A 6,000-nucleotide genomic window follows, 5' to 3' on the forward strand; every position below is an offset into this window, starting at 1 on the left:
GAAAACAGAAAGAAGCAAGTCCCTTTGCCCTTCTCTTGCTGCTCCATCTTCCATAAGGTACAGTAAGACAAGAAATTGAGAGACCAAAAGAAAAAAAGAAATGGAGAGACCCAGAGACAATACACAAAGACTTCACAGACACACCTCTCAAGAGAGACTTCTCACGCAAACACCTTTCTCAGAGATCACATACTGAGACCTCACACAGGGACCTCATGTTGCTTCACAGACCCTCAGACAGAAACCTAGCACAGATTTAACAGATTTCCCAGAGATACCTTCCAAAGGGACCTCATACAGAGACTTCACACAGAGATCTCACCCAGAGACAACACACAGAGACTTGGCAAAAAGACCTCACAGAGACCTCACATCTATTCTTCAGTATCCATTGACAAGTCTTTCTTAGTGAATATGAAACCACTTAGCAAACTGGCAGCATGATAAATATATCATCAGTTGTGCCCCTCTGAGATCCACCAGACACTCACTGTCAGCATTACTCTAAATGGGGAAATGTTTGAGAAGTTTTGTTCTTTTGTAATGTCACTGCCTCTGAACAAAAGAATTATACATTCCAAATGCAGATTTGCAAATTTCATTGTTAGGTGTTCATTAGCTTGAAAATCACAAATTACATTTTTTTATTTTTATTTATTTTAGAAGAATGAAGAAAATAATGTTTATTTCTTAGAAATGCATGTAGTACTCTATTTTTTATTTTTAAAAATTTTTATTGGAGTATAGTTGATTTACAAATTTGTGTTCGTTTCAGGTGTACAGCAAAGTGAGCCAGTTATACATATACATATGTCCACTTTTTTTAAAGATTCTTTTCCCATATAGGCCATTACAGAGTATTGAGTAGAGTTCCCCGTGCTATACAGTAGGTTATTATTATCTATTTTATATATAGTAGTGTGTATATGTCAATCCCAATCTCCCAATTTATCCTTCCCCCCTTATCTCTTGGTAACCATGAGTTTTCATTTGTACCCTTTTTTTTTAGGAGAATCACAAATTTTAAGCACAACTAAAACACTGTCAGTCTCCAGTGAGGGAAAATATTTGTCCAGTTTTAGTTATCATCCAGTCAAATGGTATCTGGCACGTTTTTTACTTTATTGAGGACAAAACTTAAACTTGAGATGGCTTACTTGTTTCCTTTGGAAACATAAGAAAAACCTGCAACAAAGGTACTCTAGGAATGAAATAAACCAAGAAAGAAGCATCCGGACTCACATTCACTTCCCAGAGGGCTGTGTAACTAGCACATTATTTTGCACATAATAGCTTGCATCAGGTTTGTGGGGTTTGCTTTATTTTTTAACAGGCCAATAATCATGTGAGGATTTTTCACAAGTCAAATTTCTGGTTTTAAATTTTACATTCTGGCAAAATTATGCTTCTGAATATTATTTTATTTCTTAAAATGTGGCAATGCCCTAAAATGATATTACACAATCATAACGTTCAGCTAACATACTTAAAAAGATGGGCTATTAAGGCTTCATTCTTAAATAGTTCTATGAAATGCACATTTTCTAAGACATGCAGTTAGGATCCATTTTATATTCATTATAGGGTTAACACATTGCTTTAAAAATTTTTGAAAGATTATAAAATATATGACTTAGCCTATGCTTGACATTATACATGTTACCTCATAAAATTACTGAGGGAAGGATATCTTAATATCTGAATTGAAGGTAGTCTACATTTAATCTACATTTGGCTCATAACAATGAATAATGAAAGGCTTTCATTTATTATATATCTCACACTTTCCAAAGGGTACACTTCTAAAAGACTACTGATTTCTCACTGCTAATAAGCAACCTATTGTCCTTGCCTTGGTAAAATCTATTTTAATGACAGCTGGTTGTCTCCCAGATTATCCATTGGTATTACAGCATCACGGTCTTTTAAGAGGAGCAGGGCTGACACGAGGACTCTTTGGGCTTATTTCTACAAGAAATTTAGTTTTTCTATTCTCCTAATTAAAAAATGTATAAGTATTAATTTTTCACTTTACTCCCTTATGTCGTTGAATCAGAAAACAATGGACTATGGTCATGTATGTCATCTAATACTCCATCAGATCACTTTTTTTTTAATAGTGCAGCTTACTCAGGTAACTTTACTGATCAGAACAAAATGGAATCAATTAGGAAAAAGTTCATACAGGAAAATATCCTTTTCAAAGTTGACTATTTTAACACAGTTAAATAAGCGATTATTTTTTAATCCTTTGAGTTAAAATTGTTCAGGGTGGCCAAGAAAGTCTGGAAACATGAAAAATGTCCATAAAAGCACTTTATTACTATAATACGTTGAATGTGTTGCTCCTCATTATTAATTCACAGTTCATTAAGCTGGGCAAAATTACAATGAGCAATGTGCATTAAAGCAAAATTCCCATCAATCATTTTCCATCTGTCATACATTGTGTCAGATGATTTGTGTGTCTAATTTTCATGGAAAAACTTGTACTTTTACTCCAGAATAAGAAATCAAGGGGGATCAATCTATTAGAAAGATATTAATATTCCCAGACTCTGTGGCCTTCAGTATTTTCTTTTTAAGAAGATTCACCTACTGCAAATCTTATAAATATTTTTACCATTTAATATGCCCAGACAAAATGGATACAAAAATTAGATAAAAGAGAAAACAACAAAAACAGATCCCCTTTGTTTTCAAAACATTTGATGTTTACATCAAAATATTTTGTTGAAAATGAAGTGATTTTTAATCTATAGTTAAAAGACACTATAATGATATTTAGAACATATTACAGATCTGGATTTTTACAAATAGATTTTTATTTAAAACAGGTCTCACACTGATATCAATAAACCAGGCACTCTAGAACAAAATGTGGAGAGATGGCAATTATGCGATGACTTCTTAATACTCCAAGGGAAAAAGAGTTTTTCCAAAGTAGTCCATCTACAATATTAACCCTTAATATCTACTCCCCTTGATAGGTTTCAATATTATTTTCTGTTTTATACACATTTACTTTATAATTAACTCCTACAGGAGGACATTTCTGGAAATGTTCCCAGATATCTACAGCCACACTTTCTGTCATGATCACACCATGGAAAAAGTAGGGAACATCCAGATCCTGATGATCCAGGGGTTTCATAATTACCCCTTTGAGGTCAGTCAGAATCAGAATCATTCCCAGAACACGGTCGGTCTTTACATTTGTGCCCCTAGACATGCAGATTGTAACACTACCCACCCAAAGGCAAGTTGTCTTCCTTACTCAGGTTTGCAGGGGAACCACTCACTGTGGTAGCTAGAAGAGTCCGTTGCCCCCACCTCGGACCTGCATTCTGTACTCTCCACAGACACATCGTACTACAAATATACAAGTGGTGCTGATGAAACTTCCAGAAAGCTATAAAATAATGCATGCCAGGCACGGTAGATGAGGATTTAGAAAATGCTAACATCTTCTCTAGGAAATAAAGGTGACATACCTATGTGGCTTTAAGCATTTTTGTGCATTAGCTGGCCTCCTGGATCTGGGAAACAGCATCTGATTTTAAAGTTTCTCAGCCTCATTCTCTGCAGTGAAATCTGAAGCTCTTCCTTCCTTCTCTGAGTCCTGAAGCTGGAATTGATAGTCTGCTCTCTGTGATTTCTCTCTACCATTTGTTTCCAATGACCACTTCAACTCAGATATCTCTCAATTCAGGGATCACTCCTAAACTTCAGGAGGAAGGTCACTGCCCTTTTTATTCCCGCCACAATTTTATGCTAGTGACCCTTTACAGTGTCAATAAACTTATTTTGTAGAATGTGCCCTCTGGACTCCACCTGCTCAATCTGTTTTTTGGGCAAATCATTTGTTACTTAGCTAAACAAATTTTATAAAATCATATTTCATAAAATTGTATTTTATAAAATGTTATTTTCTTATTTTATAAAATTGGTAAATCTAGGGATTTAGGCTTAATTATTATTTTTTAAAATGTTGGTATTCATTTTGACAATTTTTCTCTTTTTACATATATCAGAAAATATGTTAAGAACTCAACTGTGAAGATACCACAATTTTTATTTTTTTTCACTTTTCGTACTTAACTTTTATAACAAACCTTTATTATTGCACAGGAAACATGAAAGTTTGTTCCTTGGAAAACATCAGTCTTAAGAACGTACTAAGTTAAAGCTTAGCATGTTAGATCTGCGAGTAGCCTTGCCTTTTTTTTTTTTTGCGGTACGTGGGCCTCTCACTGTTGTGGCCTCTCCCGTTGCAGAGCACATGCTCCGGACGCGCAGGCTCAGCGGCCATGGCTCATTGGCCCAGCCGCTCCGCGGCATGTGGGATCTTCCCAGACCGGGGCACAAACCCGTGTCCCCTGCATCGGCAGGCGGACTCTCAACCACTGTCCCACCAGGGAAGCCCAACCTTGTCTTTTTTTTAATGTTTTTTCTGAATTGTTAAAAAAAAAAAAAAAGCCTTAAGAGCTTAGGAACAGAAGCAAATTGAGAATTAAAATCCAAATCATTCAAATGAAGTTTGTCAGAACAGTTTGTGTGTGGAGAGGACAGCTTCTAGGCACTTCAGAGAAACCAGCAGGACAGAATTGAGAATATCCAGCACCTTACAGGGCTTCTCACAGAAATGCTTTAATGCAAAGAGGTGACTAGATTTCACAGGGAAACCAGGGAGAGGATGCAGAGATAATTAAATCACATTCAAGCACCTGTTTACCTGGGAGGTAAGTTCCTTCATATTGTGGTCAGATGCTGTTTAGGGGGACACTGGTGCAGGGCAGGTGTTGGGAGGATGAACTCTTTTCTGAGTGATTTTGCAAGTGTGAAAATTCATCCAACAGAGATGCTAGAAAATTTTGCTCCTAGTAGCGAGCGTCCAACATGATATTTTGGGACAAAAATATGCATTTGGAAGAATTTTTCACAAAAGAGCAGTGATGGGAGGAAAAGATACATATGGGCCTGGCTAGTAATATTCTTCCTTCACAATTTTCTTGTGGGTCCCTGAGGCCTGCTGCGACTGCTTGGAGACCTGGTCCCCAAGCAATGGCCCTCTTTGTCATACTCAGGGTAACCCAGGAAGTTGCTTGTCTGAAGCAGAAAAGGTTCTCCCTTCCACTCATGTCCTCTTGCTGATCAGATGAACACATGGCATCATCTACAGCTGAGAGGTGTTTGTTAACTAGCTTTGTTTCATAGGACACAACTCATATATACTCTACAGTAATGTTTATCCCTGTCTTTTATAATCTCAAGGTAAGAAGTAATCAGTGTTAAAATCATTCTACTGGAATAACAAAGCACATGATTTTTTTTCCCTAATAGTGATTGTATTTGTTTGCTAGGGCTGCCATAACAAAATACCACACTGGCTACTAGGTGGCTTAAACAACAAAAATATATTTTCTCATAGTTCTAGAGGCTAGAAGTCCAAGATCAAAATATCAAGTTTAGTTTCCTTGAGGTCTCTCTCCTTTGATGGCTACCTTCTCGCTGTGTCCTCACATGGTTGCCCCTCAGTCTGTGCATGTCTGTGTTCTAAAATTCCCCCCTTATAAAGATACAAGTCATATTGGATTAGAGTCCATCCATATGATCATTTTACCTTAATTTTCTCTTCCAAAGCAGTATTTCCAAGTAGAAGTTAAGCTTACTGTACAAGCAATCAGGTATTTAATAAGAGGCATTGCTATGGAGACAAAAAAACAATGGTTAATAATTGAGGCAAATTTCGGATCAGTTTTTGAGTTCTGAGGGTAGACAGTTGAGAAGATCTCTAAATGTCAGGGTTAAAGCATCTTTTGTAGTTTGAATGTCCATCAGATGTTCAGGTAAACTTTCTGAGTGGTCCATATAGCAACAGGAACGAAGAAGATTGTCTAAACATGAGCTGCTGTGGAGATTTCTCTGAAGTTTATATTAAGGTATCTACCTTCAGTATGCAGGACTTCAGAAAAAAAAGCAGTTTTAGTTGCAATGATT

This window comes from Mesoplodon mirus (genome assembly GCF_964341445.2).
Source record: "Mesoplodon mirus genome assembly, contig: HAP1_SCAFFOLD_1140, whole genome shotgun sequence".
NCBI classification, from domain to species: Eukaryota; Metazoa; Chordata; class Mammalia; order Artiodactyla; family Ziphiidae; genus Mesoplodon; species Mesoplodon mirus.